Source organism: Nerophis ophidion, linkage group LG12 (assembly GCF_033978795.1).
Source record: "Nerophis ophidion isolate RoL-2023_Sa linkage group LG12, RoL_Noph_v1.0, whole genome shotgun sequence".
Classification (NCBI taxonomy): domain Eukaryota; kingdom Metazoa; phylum Chordata; class Actinopteri; order Syngnathiformes; family Syngnathidae; genus Nerophis; species Nerophis ophidion.
Genome location: NC_084622.1, coordinates 46031084 through 46050083, shown reverse-complemented (window position 1 = coordinate 46050083; position 19000 = coordinate 46031084). Strand labels below are relative to the sequence as shown.

The 19000-nt window shown below is 39.2% G+C and overlaps 1 protein-coding gene across 1 annotated transcript in view; it reads left to right on the top strand.

Moving 5' to 3' along the window:
* Window positions 1–19000, top strand: part of LOC133563492 (N-acetyl-beta-glucosaminyl-glycoprotein 4-beta-N-acetylgalactosaminyltransferase 1-like) — a 460693-nt gene that overhangs the window by 113188 nt on the left and 328505 nt on the right. The window lies entirely within an intron of this gene.

The window sequence follows — 19000 nt, the reverse complement described above, 5'->3', positions numbered from 1 at the left end:
TTTTCATGTGTTTGTTGCACTTTTGTTGTGTTTTGCTTGATTGTAAAACATGTCGATCGAGAGGTGGTGTTGTCAATATTCAGTGTTTTATGGTTCATAGTTAATATTGTAAATCCCACATTCTTTATTTTCATGTACATTCCGAGTGTCTTGTTCAGTAAAAAAAATGTAAAATTCCATTCTGTTTTTTAATTGAGTCTCTCATAACTTTTTTAACATTCAATCAGACATTATTGTGAGTTTTTGTATTAGTGTTCCTAAAAATCAGATATACCGGCCCTCAGACACATTTTTTTCTCTAATTTTGGCCCCCCAAGTTAAAGTAATTGCCCAGGCCTGCCTAACACGATTAGTAATAAATAATTCCGCTGGTAATCAGTGTTAAAATTAACGTACAACATATAAAACCTTCTCATGCATTTTAATCCATCCATCCGTTTTCTACCGCACCTGTTCAAGAAGTCGCATCAATAGTAAGAAGTATTTTATTTATTATTGGTTAGCTTCAGAATAAAAACGTTATAAAAAAATAAGACTTTTTATACTCTAAAAATGTTGGTCATACTTAAAAAATGAATGCATTTAGTTGTATTCAGTGTTAAAATATATGATATGGCTCTCACGGAAATACACTTTAAAATATTTGGCTTTCATGGCTCTCTCAGCCAAAAAGGTTCCCGATCCCTGCTCTAACCACGAGGTCAGTGGTTCTCAAATGGGGGGAACGCGTACCCCTGGGGGTACTTGAGGGTATGCCAAGGGGTACGTGAGATTTTTCAAAAATATTCTAAAAATAGCAACAATTCAAAAATCCTTTATAAATATATTTATTGAATATTACTTCAACAAAATATGAATATAAGTTCATAAAGTGTGAAAATAAATGCAACAATGCAATATTCAGTGTTGACAGCTAGATTTTTTGTGGACATGTTCCATAAATATTGATGTTAAATATGTATTTATTGTGAAGAAATGTTTAGAATTAAGTTCAGATGGATCTCTATTACAATCCCCAAAGAGGGCACTTTAAGTTGATGATTACTTCTATGTGGAGAAATATGCATTTATAATTGAATCACTTGTTTATTTTTTGTACAAGTTTCTTTTTAGTTTTTTTTATATATTTTTTTTCCAACTAGTTGAAGAAAGACCACTACAAATGAGCAATATTTTGCACTGTTATACAATTTAATAAATCAGAAAAAGATGACATAGTGCTGTATTTTACTTCTTTAACTCTTTTTTTCAACCAAAAATGCTTTGCTCTGATTAGGGGGTACTTGAATTAAGAAAATGTTGACAGGGGGTACATCACTGAAAAAAGGTTGAGAACCACTGTTGTAGAGGACGTTAAAGGCAGTGCAGTCACGGCAGCCCTTGATAATGTCGGCCGGGTGAAAATGGGGACAAATTGGGGAGAATGGTTGCAGCGGTAGATTGTCGGGAGGTGCACTGACATTCAGGAGTCTCCCGGACAAATGGTGAGGGTTGGCAAGTATGTTGCTAGGGCGGAAAGCCATTCATAGAAGGTGAATTCATTAAAAAGTGCATGAAAACAGGTTGAGAACCACTGCACTAGGTTACTGAGTAGGTAAAGAAGAAAATAAGAATGTTGATACGTCTCACTGCACATGACTCTTTCCTTAATTCCTCTACTGAATATTGCATGACTTAGTTTTAATGGCAAAATTCAGGCATGCAGAGGAAAAAGTGTTCAATTTTGTGCATTTTAGGATTGATCTGCCTCAGTGGAGGTCTTGCACTCTACAGAGTTGTGATTGTACACTTGTTCCCTCCTGCTACAATAAATCACACATTTATTGTCCTGCTGTTTGTAAAATTGTACTTTGCTTCGTCTTCATTTTTTTTTTTTTTTTTTTTTACCTCTGGCTTGCATATCTACCAGCCTTTTAATCACACTTCCTTCCTCCTGTTTCGGAAGCCGCCACTGCACCCCCGTCACAAAAGCACAACTTTACCTTTGTGAATGGTGGACGGGGCTTATCTGCTTGGCTCTCAAACATCCATTCGCCGCCGCCATCCTTGTCCAGTCCTTTCACCCCTCATCTGCCATCCTTTACCACCGCTCCACCCCCTTTTTCCTCTTCTTTCCAATTTCCTCTGCTCAAATGAGATGTTGTGTGCAGGGGAGAGTGTGCACTTTTCTTATTACTGGCTCCTGTGCGGGTGTTAGGCGGAGGAAAGAGGTCTTCACTGAAACTGAGAGCACCACATTCACACATGAGCCAGGTTTCTAAGCATGTATGTGTGCATGCTCCAGAGTGACTGATTAAGGTCATCCCATTACTTTTGCAACCTTTCTACGGCTTCCTCACACTCTCTTTTTCTGTCTTCCACCATTCATCTTCACTCCTTCCTACCATTGTCTTTTTGCCTCAGCCGCTCTCTGTTCATCACAGTATGCGAGCTTTATTTGTCATGTTTAAATGTGCATCGCAACAAGCCTGTCGTTTTCTTTCTAATTTCTTTTGACTCGCTTCAATAATTTTAGTTTGTCTTTTTATACCAAACAGAATTGAATTTGGCTCATTATTTAGGATTATCTTGTCCGTCGTCACTACCAGGTAGTGGGAGATTACTGGGGTTGTGAACCATAAACCGATCGTTTCAACAGGTGAGCGATTAGGCTGCATCGGTAGCAGACTCCTCAATCGATGCGAATAATCCATGAATTCCTGGCTGAATCGGTTATAGAGCCATGGATCGGTTATCGCGAGACTTTCAATCAAACAATGTTTATTTATATAGCCCTAAATCACTAGTGTCTCAAAGGGCTGCACAAACCACTACGACTACAACATCCTCGGAAGAACCCACATAAGGGCAAGGAAAACTCACATCCAGTGGGACGCCAGTGACAATGCTGACTATGAGAAACTTTGGAGAGGACCTCAAATGTGGGCACCCCCCCCCCCCCCCCCCCCCCCCCCGCCCCCCCCCTCTAGGGGATCGAAAGCAATGAATGTCAAGCGGGTCTAACATGATACTGTGAAAGTTCAATCCATAATGGCTCCAACACAGCCGCGAGAGTTCAGTTCAAAGCGGATCCAAGACAGCAGCGAGAGTCCCGTCCACAGGAAACCATCCCAAGCGGAGGCGGATCAGCAGCGTAGAGATGTCCCCAACCGATACAGGCGAGCGGTCCATCCTGGGTCCCGACTCTGGACAAGCGGTCCATCCTGGGTCCCGATTCTGGACAAGCGGTCCATCCTGGTTCCCGACTCTGGACAGCCAGTACTTCATCCATGGCCATCAGACCGGACCCCCTCCACAAGGGAGGGGGGGACAGAGGAGAAAAAGAAAAGAAGCGGCAGATCAACTGGTCTAAAAAGGAGGTCTATTTAAAGGCTAGAGTATACAGATGAGTTTTAAGGTGAGACTTAAATACTTCTACTGAGGTAGCATCTCGAACTGTTACCGGGAGGGCATTCCAGAGTACTGGAGCCCGAACGGAAAACGCTCTATAGCCCGCAGACTTTTTTTGGGCTTTGGGAATCACTAATAAGCGGAGTCTTTTGAAGGGAGATTTCTTGCCGGGACATATGGTACAATACAATCGGCAAGATAGGATGGAGCTAGACCGTGTAGTATTTTATACGTAAGTAGTAAAACCTTAAAGTCACATCTTAAGTGCACAGGAAGCCAGTGCAGGTGAGCCAGTATAGGTATATATGTATGTATATATGTATATAAAGGTATATACAGTATAGGTATATATGTATGTATATATGTATATAAAGGTATATACAGTATAGGTATATATGTATGTATATATGTATATAAAGGTATATACAGTATAGGTATATATGTATGTATATATGTATATAAAGGTATATACAGTATAGGTATATATGTATGTATATTGTATATAAAGGTATATACAGTATAGGCGTAATGTGATCAAACTTTCTTGTTCTTGTCAAAGTCTAGCAGCCGCATTTTGTACCAACTGTAATCTTTTAATGCTAGACATGGGGAGACCCGAAAATACTACGTTACAGTAATGGAGACGAGACGTAACAAACTTTGCATGGGTTGGCTAGATCACAACATGCGCCAGCGTCTCTAAAACAACGCGAGAGCTGAAGCTTCTTGCCAAACGCGGTAGCAGCCTAGCTAGTATTAGCACGACTGCTAAACAAGGAACAACATGGGAAATGAAGGAGGAGAACGAAAGCGTCAGTTTGACTGCAGGTGATAATGGACCGAGAAAGATTTTCAACGCATCGGGGAGACAGAAATCCAAAGTGTGGAAAGTTGTTGGGTTTAATAAAAAGGAAGGGAAGCTCGACAGAAGCCATGCTATTTGTAAATATTGTGGAGCATCGTTGACGTACACTGGCAGCAATACTCATCTCGAGCAGCATGCAAAGAGAAAACACGGCCAAGAGTACAGTGAGTTAAAACCCCGTGCCACATTTTGAGATGTGTTATAGGTGTGTAATTGTTTCCATTGTAATGTTGCACCTTTGTTACCTAAAGTGTTCAAAACACTATATGCTCAGATTGAAATATTGAATCTTTGTTACCTACCTCTCGTGTTCAAAACTATGCTCAGGCTGAAATATTGCACGTTGTTGTTACTATTCTGTGCTACCTTTACCTCTGGAGTTCCCATCCTACAATCCAGCCAGACTTTTTTTGGTCCATGTCTAAAAATAAATACATTGACATGTGATTTTGTTGCTCTGTTTTTTTTTTTTTGCCAGTGCCATAAAGCCACAACGCTTGGGGATTTGCTTGAATATTAACCGTCAAATCGAATCGTATCGTTCAGAATCGAATCGAATCGGTCTGTAATAAAAGGATATCGTTTTTGAATTGAATCGTAACCTGTGTATCTAGACCAAGGGTAGGGAACCTATGGCTCGCGAGCCAGATGTGGCTCTTTTGATGACTGCATCTGACTCTCGGATAAATCTGAGCTGACATTGCTTAACACGATAAGTAATGAATAATTCCACTTGTACTCAAAGTGTTAAAAATAACGTTCAAAATATAAAACATGCTCATGCATTTGAATCCATCCATCCTTTTTTTCTATCGCGCTTGTTCAAGAAGTTGCATTAAGGGTAAGAAGTGATTTATTTATTATTGGTTAGTTTAGGGCTTGCCCTCCTGGGGGTTCTTCAGACCACCAAGCACCGACATGAGAGCCTGTTTCAGGGTTTAAATATTGTTTTATTTTTCAACAAGTCTCTGAGTTGCTTTCCAGCAATTGTCTTTTTCTCTTTCGTTCTCGCTCGCACTCAAGCTCCAGCCCCAACCTCGTCTCTCCTCCTGGCTGCTGCTTATAAACAGAACGACAGGTGATTAGATAACAAGGCCCAGGTGGGCCATCTACGCACCTGTTGCTGATTTCGAGGCCGGTCCTGGCAACACCCTGCTTCGCTGCAGGCCCGCAGGTCACGCCCCCTTCCACAGTTAGCTTCAGAATAACAAAGTTATTACAAAGAATAAGAGACCTTATATACTCTAGAAATGTTGGTCTTACTTAAAAACGCACACGTTTAGTTGTGTTCAGTGTTAAGAAAATATTATATGGCTCTTATGGAAATACATTTAAAAATATTTGGCTTCTTGGCTCTCACAGTCAAAAAGGTTCCCGACCCCTGATCTAGATGCATATCGAATCGTTTATCAGAGAGATGTGCAACCCTCATTACTGCTATCGCACACAGGTAGGAACATGATAAGTTGAAATTGCAGAAAACGATCAAGTGTCTCCACGGTATGCACACACATTTCTCATTGAAATAAGGTGATCTGCACCACTTTTCAATTGCACTTGCAGTCTTGGTAGATCACGTGCAAAACACCCACTCTTAGTACACTCTTATTTTTTTGCACATGCTGTTCAGTGCTTCTCAAATGGGGGTACGCGTACCCCTGGGGGTACTTGAAGGTATGCCAAGGGGTACGTGAGATTTTTTAAAACATATTCTAAAAAGAGCAACAATTCAAAAATCCTTTATAAATATATTTATTGAATAATACTTCAACAAAATATGAATGTAAGTTCATAAAGTGTGAAAAGAAATACAACAATGCAATATTCAGTGTTGACAGCTAGATTTTTTGTGGACATGTTCCATAAATATCGACGTTAAAGATTTCTTTTTTTGTGAAGAAATGTTTAGAAGTAAGTTGATGAATCCAGATGGATCTCTATTACAATCCCCAAAGAGGGCACTTTAAGTTGATGATTACTTCTATGTGGAGAAATATTTATTTATAATTGAATCACTTGTTTATTTTTCAACAAGTTTTCAGTTATTTTTATATCTTTTTTTCCAAATAGTTGAAGAAAGACCACTACAAATGAGCAATATTTTGCACTGTTATACAATTAAATAAATCATAAAGTGATGACATAGTGCTGTATTTTACTTCTTTATCTCTTTTTTTCAACCAAAAATGCTTTGCTCTGATTAGGGGGTACTTGAATTAAAAACATGTTGACAGGGGGTACATGACTGAAAAAAGGTTGAGAACCACTGTTTTAGTTCACTCAGACCCACTTATTTGGTTTCAAAGCTGAGAAGAGGTGACCTGACTCTCGGCAGATTGACGTCCTTCTTCAACCACTCACATAGAAATCAACTTGTGACGCTGATGAGAGCGATGCTGGGTAATCCAAAACAGAACAGAATAACGACAGAGCGAAAAGTTAGAGAACTTTTACTGAAATAACGCAGCAATGTCAGTCGTCAATCGATGTTGTTTGTGCTAAGAAAATATGTCAGCACAGGACTCCTCGCCGCGTCCCGACATTATTGTTTGAATCAAACAGTCGCAAAAATGGAGAGGGAACACGTCATACTTTGTAGGGCATAGTCTTCTCTTCAGCAGTGCTATTGTTACTGTATGTACTGTATTTTGCGGAGTATAAGTCGCTCCGGAGTATAAGTCGCACCTGCCAAAAATGCATAATAAAGAAGGAAAAAAAACATATATAAGTCGCACTGGAGTATAAGTCACATTTTTGGGGGGAATTTATTTGATAAAAGCCAACACCAAGAATAGACATTTGAAAGGGAATTTAAAATAAATAAAGAATAGTGAAGAACAGGCTGAATAAGTGTAGGTTATATGAGGCATAAATAAGCAACTGCTATGCTAACCTAACATATTATGGTAAGAGTCATTCAAATAACTAGAACATATAGAACATCTTATACCTTTACCAAACAATGTTATTATTTTTACGTTTGTAACGTGCTTTATTTATTACAGTTTTCACATTGAATTTGAAAGGAAAGAAGCCTTCAAATAAATCAGTTCAAGAAAGCCATTGTGTCTGTGCTATTTGGAGGGAGTTACACTTTTTAACCTCACTAATGCCTTGAATGGTCTATATTAGATATATAACAACGGGCGGGTGTGGCTTTGATGAAATGTTGGTTCGGGTGGATGACCACTTTAGTGATGCGGTTGCGGATGATATAATTACCTATCCGCACATCTCTAATCCACACACTGTACGAAAGAGGGTTTGGGTCAAAGTTCAATGTTTACATTGGCATACAAAAATCAGATACTTGTAATTATGGGCAAAGAAATCTTCATTCACCTGAAGTCTGAACACAGCCAATAGCTTTGCTAGCCTTCCCCAGCTTTTGCCACCATCCACTGATAGGATAGGATGGGATACGACAGACTTTATTTGTTTATCCGGTACTGTTAGGGTTATTTTAAGGTTTATTATTTACCTATAGAGACAAATGTGTAAACTTGAACATTTGTAGCGGTCTATGGACAAAAATTGTATCAAGTGACTTGTCAACAATAGCGAATGGTTGTCAGATAAATGTTATAATAGTCAATTATGTTGACTAATTGTTGCAGCCCTACATTATGTGACCCATATCTGTGAACTTCCTCAGTTGCAGTGTTGAATCAACATCTAATAAGAACAGGACAACAGCAAATAGGACAAACAAGTGAAAATGACGTCTGTTTTTCTTCAGAGAAGGCAACCTAATGGAAACAGTTGACAGTGACTGCTGATTGCAGTTAAATACAGCACTTCATTTTGTCTCAATTTCTTCAAGACGCAATTAATGACTTCCAGAATGTGGTGAGAATTCCTAGCAATCCGACATGTGTGTTATTTTAATTTGAAAATAATGTTTGGGATGGAAATGCAGACATAGATTGTCTTCATTATAAAATACTACATTTTAATTGAACGAGAACTATTGTTGTAATAAAGTTTTATGAACCCTTATGTCACATCAAGAGATTAAAAGTGTCTGCCGCCATCTTAATTGCAGCCGATGGTCGTAAAGTGCTGCATTTGGAGAGTTGGTGTCTGTTTGCTGACTTCACATTGTATTCTACTTTAATGGTTGACAATTCTAGTTCTTTATAATAAGTCGATTTTTATAGTTATTTAACAAACACGTTTATTTCATCCTACAACCAGTAAAAGTAACGATAACTGACTTTTACGACCATTTTTTATTCAGCTTGTTCAAGCAGAATTTTGTCCTGAAACAACATTTTAGCAGAAGTTACACAGTTATCAACTCCATAAAAACTTTAATGCACACTCTGGTTTATGACAAACATCATTCATATTTTAAATTTACTGCTAATTATTTTGTAGATATTTTCCAGACCAGGGGTCACCAACGTTGTGCCCGCGGGCACCAGGTCGCCCGTAAGGACCAGATGAGTCGCCCGCTGGCCTGTTCTAAAAATAGCTCAAATAGCAGCACTTACCAGTGAGCTGCCTCTATTTTTTAAATTGTATTTATTTACTAGCAAGCTGGTCTCGCTTTGCTGGATATTTTTAATTCTAAGAGAGACAAAACTCAAATAGAATTTGAAAATCCAAGAAAATATTTTAAAGACTTGGTCTTCACTTGTTTAAATAAATTCATTTTTTTTTTTTTACTTTGCTTCTTATAACTTTCAGAAAGACAATTTTACAGAAAAAATTCAACCTTAAAAATGATTTTAGGATTTTTAAACACATATACCTTTTTACCTTTTAAATTCCTTCCTCTTCTTTCCTGACAATTTAAATTAATGTTCAAGTTTTTTAATTTATTTATTGTAAAGAATAATAAATACATTTTGATTTAATTCTTTTGTTTTTTCGACGAAGAATATTTGTGAAATATTTCTTCAAATTTAAGATTGAAATTTAAAAAAATTATTCTGGCAAATCTAGAAAATCTGTAGAATGAAATTTAAATCTTATTTCAAAGACTTTTGAATTTATTTAAAAATTTGTTCTGGAAAATCTAGAAGAAATAATTATTTGTCTTTGTTAGAAATATAGCTTGGTCCAATTTGTTTTATATTCTAACAAAGTGCAGATTGGATTTTAACCTATTTAAAACATGTCATCAAAATTGTAAAATGAATCTTAATCAGGAAAAAATGTCTAATGATGTTCCATAAATTCTTTTTTTTATTTTTTCAAAAAGATTCAAATTAGCTAGTTTTTTTCTTCAAGTTTTTCGGTTGAATTTTTAATTCCAAAGAGTCGAAATTGAAGATAAACTATGTTTCAAAATTTAATTTTCATTTTTTTCGTATTTTCTCCTCTTTTAAACCGTCGGATTAAGTGTTTTTTTCATCATTCATTCTCTACAAAAAACCTTCCGTAAAAAGGAAAAAAAATGTACGACGGAATGACTGACAGAAATACCCATTTATATATATATATATATATATATATATATATATATATGTATATATATATATATGTATATATATATATATATATATATATATATATATATATATATATTTATTTATTAAAGGTAAATTGAGCAAATTGGCTATTTCAGGCAATTTATTTAAGTGTGTATCAAACTGGTAGCCCTTCACATTAATCAGTACCCAAGAAGTAGCTCTTGGTTTCAAAAAGGTTGGTGACCCCTGTTCCAGACTATAGAGCACACCAGTAAATAAGCCGCACTCGCTAAATTTTAGGAAGCATTTTTCCCATATATTAGCCCCACTGGACTATAAGCCGCAAATATATTTGTTAGGAAATTAGGTATTTACACAAAAAGATTCTGTAAATGCCTTAATTGTTTCCAAACAGTGCCCGTAACACTGCAGTAAAACGACTTATCAAACAAAAAAGAAGTCATTTTCTTGGACCCACTAAGCTGAAAAAGCCAGCTCTCCAACCATCTTCACAGACTTAAGAACCATGCTCGATGCTTGATTACATTACAGTAGTACGTCAAAAATATGTGTGAAAACACTCCTACAGATGTTACATATGGAACTGTTTATTAAGTACAAACCATCCATCCATCCATTTTCTACCGCTTATTCCCTCTGGGGTCGTGGGGGCGCTGGTGCCTATCTCAGCTACAATCGGGCGGAAGGCAGGGTACACCCTGGACAAGTCGCCACCTCATTGCAGGGCCAACACAGATAGACAGACAACATTCACACTCACATTCACACACTAGACCAAGGGTAGGGAACCTATGGCTCGCGAGCCAGATGTGGCTCTTTTAAAGACTGCATCTGACTCTCGGATAAATCTGAGCTGACATTGCTTAACACGATAAGTAATGAATGATTCCACTTGTAATCACAGTGTTAAAAACAACGTTCAAAATATAAAACATTCTCATGCTTTTTTATGTTCAAGAAGTTGCGTTAATGGTAAGAAGGAATGTATTTATTATTGGTTGGTATGGGGCTTGCCCTCCTGGGGGTTCTTCAGACCACCAAGCACCGACATGAGAGCCTGTTTCAGGGTTACAATATTGTTTTATTTTTCAATAAGTCTCTGAGTTGCTTTCCAGCAATTGTATTATTCTCTTTCGTTCTCGCTCACACTCTGGCTCCAGCCCCAACCCCGTTTCTACTCCTGGCTGCTGCTTATAACAGAGTGACAGGTGATTAGATAACAAGACCCAGGTGGGCGCACCTGTCGCTGATTTCGACGCCGGTCCTGGCACACCCTGCTTTGCTGCAGGCCTGCAGGCCACGCCCCCTCCACAGTTAACTTCAGAATAACAATGGTATTATAAAGAATAAGGATCTATTATACTCTAGAAATGTTGGTCCTACTTAAAAATGCACACTTTTAGTTGTGTTCAGTGTTAAAAAAATACTATATGCCTCTTACGTAAATACATTTGAAAATATTTGGCTTCTTGGCTCTCACAGCCAAAAAGGTTCCCGACCCCTGCATTAGGGCCGATTTAGTGTTGCCAATCAACCTATCCCCAGGTGCATGTCTTTGGAGGTGGGAGGGGCCTATCCCCAGGTGCATGTCTTTGGAGGTGGGAGGGGCCTATCCCCAGGTGCATGTCTTTGGAGGTGGGAGGAAGCCGGAGTACCCGGAGGGAACCCACGCATTCACGGGGAGAACATGCAAACTCCACACAGAAAGATTCTGAGCCCGGGATTGAACCCTGACTACTCAGGAACTTGGTATTGTGAGGCAGACGCACTAACCCCTCTGCCACCGTGAAGCCCGATTCAGAATCGATTCTCTTTTTTTTTTTTTTATCGATATATATATAGTTTTTTTAATCAATTCAAAAAACAATACACAACAATACCATAACAATGCAATCCAATTCCAAAACCAAAGCTGAGCCAGCAACACTCAGAACTGCAATAAACAGAACAATTGAGAGGAGACACAAACACCACACAAAACAAAACAAAAGTAGTGAAACAAAAATGAATATTATCAACAACAGTATCAATATTAGTTATCATTTCAGCATAGCAGTGATTAAAAATCCCTCATTGACATTATCATTAGACATTTATAAAAATTAAAAATATAAAAATGTAAGTGTCACAGTGGCTTACACTTGCATGGCATCTCATAAGCTGGACAACACACTGTGTCCAATGTTTGCACAAAGATAAAATAAGTCATATTTCTGATTCGTTTAATAATTAAAACACATTTAAATTATTGCAATTAGTTGATAAAACATTGTCCTTTACAATTATAAAAGCTTTTTACAAAAGTCTACTACTCTGCTAGCATGTGAGCAGACTGGGGTAGATCCTGCTGAAATCTACGTATTGAATCAATACACAATCCTTTTAAATATGGAACAAATCGTTTTTGAATCGAGAATCGTGTTGAATTGAAAAAAAAAAAGATATTTAATCAAATTGTGACCCCAAAAATCGATATTGAATCGAATCGTGGGACACCCAAAGATTCGCAGCCCTAGTAATAATCCTCTTACCGTTGAAATATGTTCGGCCCCCTCTGCAGTTGAGTAAGTCAAACACCTTGATGGGGAAATATTTAAAGGCCTACTGAAAGGAGATGTTCTTATTTAAACGGGGATAGCAGCTCCATTCTATGTGTCATACTTCATCATTTCGTGATATTGCCATATTTTTGCTGAAAGGATTTAGTAGAGAACATCCACGATAAAGTTCACAACTTTTGGTCGCTAATAGAAAAGCCCCGCCTGTACCGGAAGTATGTGCGCGTGACGTCACGAGTTGCAGGGCTCCACACATCCTCACATTGTTTATAATGTGAGCAACCAGCGGTAAGAGCTTTTCGGACCGAGAAAGCGACAATTTCCCCATTAATTTGAGCGAGGATGAAAGATTTGTGAATTAGGATATTGATAGTAAAGGACTAGGAAAAAAAAAAGAAAAAAGCGACGGCTCCGGGCGACAGCAGTGTGAGCGTTTCAGATGTAATTAAACACATTTACTAGGATAATTCTAGAAGATCCCTTATCTGCTTATTGTTTTAATAGTGTTTTAGTGAGATTTTAAAGATTGTAAAAGATTGTAAAGACATACCTCGATGTCGGATGGCTGCGGTGAACACGAAGTGTCTCAGAGAGAAGCCGATGAGCCAAGCTCATAGCTGCTGCAGGACTACGAATAATCCAATGATTTCTCCAGCAAGATATATATCACAATTTCCCCATCCAAAAACATGCCGGATGACGTAGAGAAAACATGATCACTGCAACACACCGCTTTCCACCAACAGCATTGTTTTTTATAGTCTCCATTATTAAATGAACTAATTGCAAAAGATTCAGCAACACAGATGTCCAAAATACTGTGTAATTATGCGGTTAAAGCAGACGACTTTTAGCTGCTAGTGGTGCAGCTGCTAATATTTCCTGACAGTCCCGCGTACACATCATCATTCTGCGACGTTTTCAACAAGAAACTCGCAGGAAATTTAAAATTGCAATTTAGTAAACTAAAGTGGCCGTATTGGCATGTGTTGCAATGTTAATATTTCATCATTGATATATAAACTATCAGACTGCGTGGTCGCTAGTAGTGGCTTTCAGTAGGTCTTTAAAGGGGAACATTATCACAATTTCAAAAGGGTTAAAAACAATAAAAGTCAGTTCCCAGTGGCTTGTTGTATTTTTTGAAGTTTTTTTCAAAATTTTACACCTCCCGGAATATCCCTAAAAAAAGCTTTAAAGTGCTTGATTTTCGCTATTTGCGATGCGACTGTCCATTTCCCTGTGACGTCACACAGTGCTGCCAATACAAACAACATGGCGGTTACCACAGCAAGATATAGCGACATTAGCTCGGATTCAGACTCGGATTTCAGCGGCTTAAGCGATTCAACAGATTACGCATGTATTGAAACAGATGGTCGGAGTATGGAGGCAGATAGCGAAAACGAAATTGAAGAAGAAACTGAAGCTATTGAGCGAATAGTTATTGACGCTATTTGGCCATAGCATGGGTGTACCTAATGAAGTGGCCCATAGCATGGCTGCCTTGTTAGCATCGCCGGTAAAATGTGCGGACCAAACGATCAGGACTTTTGCATCTTGTGACACTGGAGCAACTTAAATCCGTCGATTGGTAAGTGTTTGTTTGGCATTAAATGAGGGTATCTAGTTTCAAATGTACATACAGCTAGCGTAAATAGCATGTTAGCATCGATTAGCGTAGCATGTTAGCATCGATTAGCTGGAAGTCATGCCGCGACCAAATATGTCTGATTAGCACATAAGTCAACAACATCAACAAAACTCACCTTTGTGATTTCATTGACTTAATGGTTGCAAATGCATCTGCAGGTTATCCATACATCTCTGTGCCATGTCTGTCTTAGCATCGCCGGCAGACATTCTGGTACATTCAATGGGGGTCTGGCGGCAGATTTCTTGCCAGTGGTGCAACTTGAATCCCTCCCTGTTAGTGTTGTTACACCCTCCGACAACACACCCACCAGGCATGATGTCTTCAAGGTTCCCAAAAATAGTCGAAAAAACGGAAAATAACAGAGCTGAGACCCGGTGTTTGTAATGTGAAAATGAAAATGGCGGCTGTGTTACCTCGGTGACGTCACGATCTGACGTCATCGCTAAAAGACCGATAAACAGAAAGGCGTTTAATTTGCCAAAATTCATCCATTTAGAGTTCGGAAATAGGTTAAAAAATACATGGTCTTTTTTCTGCACCATCAAGGTATATATTGACGCTTGCATAGTTTTGCTGATAATGTTCCCCTTTAAGAAGCAAAAACCAAGCTGTCAGCTGCTTGTCCAGCACGACGCTTAAGGCGGCAGATAGTGAGGTTTACACACGTGCTCGCACACAGCGACACTAGTTTGCATCCATAATAGCACATTTAGCATTTTGATATGACTATTATTATAAAAGGGGCGGTGTAAATAATGTGGTGTGTGCCTTGATGTGCCGCCACTGTCCATGCCATTGTTGTCCACCTACACGTGTTGCGTCCGCTCCAATCCACCTCATGCATTGTGGGTTTGCTTAACAACCACAGCAGAAGATTGTCATCGCTGTGCACCCTTGCGCTCGTTTCCCACACTGTTGTGTTGTCGAGCATGACAAATGAATGTGTTGTGCCGCAACGAGATATAACACGTGTGACTCCACTCAAGCTTTAAAGATGAAATACTTTTCTTTGTTTAGACAGCCTTTTTTCTCATAACATTCAAAATTATAATATTATCATGTCCCCTTCTGATAAAAATTGGTCGATAGCTTACTTGCTTTGTTGCTGCGAGCCTGTGAGATCGTGGACGTGTCAAATTAGTACATGATAGTCTCACTTGTCAAGTGGTTACCACATGACTATTTGCCACTGATCAGCAGAAAATGCAATTTAAAGACCTACTGAAAGCCACTACTAGCCACCACGCAGTCTGATAGTTTATATATCAATGATGAAATATTAACATTGCAACACATGACAATACGGCCGCTTTAGTTTACTAAATTGCAGTTTTAAATTACCCGCGAGGTGTCCTGTTGAAAATGTCTCGGAATGATGACGCGTGCGCGTGACGTCTCAGGTTGTAGCGGACATTTTTTTCTAGCCCGATCTAAGCCATAAGTGGTCTGCTTTAATCACATAATTACACAGTATTCTGGACATCTGTGTTGCTGAATCTTTTGCAATTTGTTCAATTAATATTGGAGAAGTCAAAGAAGAAAGATGGAGTTGGGAAGTGGTGTATTGCAGCTGTCTTTAGCCACACAAACACAGCAGGTGTTTGTTTAAAATTCCCGAAGGTGAAGCTTTACTATGGAACAGAGCGGTCAAGCGAACATGGATCCCGACCACATGTCAACCGGCAGGTTTCGCTGAGAAAATTGTGGTAATAAGTTGCCTCTTATTGTAGACATCCGTGGAGCTTGTGTCCTGCTGCAGCTGCATGGCTTCCCTCAGAGACACTGGCGGTCACCCCACCCGTGGCCTCAACCCTCTGACTTTCAAGCACCATCTAATCTCACTAAAACACTAGTAACACAATAGGCAGATAAGGGATTTTCCAGAATTATCCTAGTAAATGTGTCTAATAACATCTAAATCGCTCTCACTGCCCTCGCCTTTTTTTTCTTCTAGTCCTTCACTCTCATTATCCTCATTCACGAATGTTTCATCCTCGCTCAAATTAATGGGGAAATTGTCGCTTTCTTGGTCCGAATCACTCTAGCAGGTGGTGGCCATGATTGTAAACAATGTTCAGATGTGAGGAGCTCCACAACTCGTGACGTCACGCGCACATCGTCTGCTACTTCCGGTACAGGCAAGGCTTTTTTATTAACGACTAAAAGTTGCAAACTTTATTGTGGATGTTCTCTACTAAATCCTTTCAGCAAAAATATGGCAATATCGCGAAATGATGAAGTATGACACATAGAATGGACCTGCTATCCCCTTTTAAATAAGAACATCTCATTTCAGTAGGCCTTTAAATACAAAAACAAAAAGTTTTTAAATCCACATTATTAATTGTTGACCTCTGCGTTTCGCGCAGCTGTGGAATTTATGAGTGGCAGCAATATTTCAACTTCTACTTTATGAGAATCAGTGTCCTCCACAGTGGACATGTTTGTATCAGTTTAGAAAATGCAGTTTCTAAGAAATGTTAACTAACAATGTACCTTTTGATAATGTAAATACCTCACAAACTCATGTTTAGCCTCGCTGGCTTCAAATATATTTTCTATGGGCCCTTTTCCAGCGCAGGAACTTTCTGTTGTGTTTATGTTTTGTTACGGTGTGGATGTTCTCCCAAAATGTGTTTGTCATTCTTGTTTAGTGTGGGTTCACAGTGTGGCGCATATTTGTAACAGTGTTAAAGTTGTATATATACGGCCACCCTCAGTGTGACCTGTGTGGCTGTTGATCAAGTAGGCCTTGCAGTCGCTTACTGTGTCTACAGAAGCTAAATACAACATGTGGCTGGGCTGTCACGCTGGTTGTACAGGTTGTAGAGGACGCTAAAGGTAGTGCCCCCTTAATATTGTTGTTTGGGTAAAATTCTGGAGAATAATTACCCCTGGAGGGGCACTGAAAATTGGGAGTCTCCCGGACAAATATGACGCTATAAAGCGCCCATCATTTTAAAACTCGCGGGCCGCACCAACATTACATTTTCACATTAAGGTGCTATCCGCAAAATAATGTATCGCGGACTGCTATTGGCCCGCGTGTTTGAGACCCCTACCTTAGATCCAGGAACCAGAGGTTCCAGTAAGCAAAAGTTCTGGAGGAAAAGGGCTTTATGTGCCTTCCGTCCTGATTTGTATAGTAATTTAGTAAATCCTATACCCCTGCAACATTGTGAGAGACAAGCAGTAGAAATTGATGATGATTTCCTATATCAGGGTCTCTGATGTTGCACTTATTGTCCGAGTTGTTGTAAAGATTACTGTATCATCAGCTTAAGTTTATTATTTTCAAGATATTCAACTAACTGTTCTAAAATGATCTTTTTTTTTTTTAATTGGAAATGACAGGCAGTATGGAAATTGGTCTACAGTTGCCTGCTTGATTTTTAGCACCAACCTTAAACATTGGGCAAATGATGGCTTGTTTCCATCTTTGTGGGAATTTACCCACTCTGATAGATTTACCAGGTGTGTTACAGGTTTAACCTGGGCAGAGAAATTAGTTCTCAAACGCATCCCTTGCCTTAGATACTTTTAGTTTAGCAGGTCTATGAAGGTTCTCAATTATCCAGGTCATTGTCATCTCAGGGCATTCAATCGATCGCAACTGGTCTTCTTGGTTTGTCTTGGAAGACATTTAGCCGCTGATCCAAGGAGGCTTCATCAGCTTGTGCTTGATTTGGAAAACCTTTGATGACTTAGGTTTTTTGGTTTGTAGTAAAGTTGCCCACTCATAATTCACAAAATGCTCTTCCACTGACTGAATGAAATATGAGTGAAATTAATTTGCATTTGCTGAGTTGTTGCTTTTGATACCTCCATTCACTTTCAAATCTCTTATTTTTTTTCGTTGACCAGCCTTGATTTTGGTGGGACTGTTGAGGTTTTTCCAAAGGGATGTGCTGTTCCTTTCAGACTCCTCACTCAGTTGAAATACGTGGGTTATCTTTGCTTTACGTACTTTTTGACGACTGTATTTCTTAGTCCTTTCTTTAAAAGTTAGAAATAAATAAATAAATGGGTTGTACTTGTATAGCGCTTTTCTACCTTCAAGGTACTCAAAGCGCTTTGACATTACTTCCACATTTACCCATTCACACACACATTCACACACTGATGGAGGGAGCTGCCATGCAAGGCGCTGACCAGTACCCATCAGGAGCAAGGGTGAAGTGTCTTGCTCAGGACACAACGGACGTGACGAGGTTGGTTCCAGGTGGGATCTGAACCAGTGACCCCCGGGTTGCGCACGGCCACTCTCCCACTGCGCCACGCCGCCCCTAGAAGATCTACAAACGTTTTTATATTTGTTTTGGAGAGCAGCAATTTTTTTCAGAGCATAGTCTCTTATTTAATTAGTTGATGAATGCCATTATTCAACCATGGTATGTTGACTATTCGTCATGTACCTTTGAATGTCTTGGTGTATTTCCCAGTTAGGTTTGTGAGGTTTTTCATCTCGGAATTACAACAATTTTCTAAATCAATTGATTGTGGGACGTTTTTCCAGTCTTGATTATTTATCATCTGTCATTTTCAGCTTGAGTCAGTTTATTTTGGGGTATGCCCGAGTTTTGCAGATTTTGCTCCTACATTGATTACCATATTTTGGACAGATCAGTGTTTGTTGAGCAGCAGGAAGAGTCGCTGTATCATGTTGTGAACTGTGGCACTAGGTAAACAATGAGTCCTTGCAATTTGGACCTAATACACCTCATGATTGAGCCGCTGATTATTAGTGTATGTACGGGATTAGATCTGCGACGTGGAGGTGAAGTCCGAGTCCACGAAGCTTCCCGGAGGCTTGCCTCTCTTTGACTGATCGCCCGTTTGGAAGCATGGAGAAAGTTACTGGGCGTGTCACCGGAGCTCGTCTGGGTAGCAGGTGGAATGGCCGCTCGTCGGCGAGGCTGTGGTTTTAAGGACAGAATCGAATGCAGGCCTCTCTTCATCGGCGGAAAGTATTTTTTGTCGAAGATGTTAAATCTCTTTGAAAGCTGGAGATCACAGGGTTCTGCCCCTTGGAATTGTGGACCAGCGCTCCAAAGTGGGAGTAGAACTATTAATTTTGGTTGAAGATGGA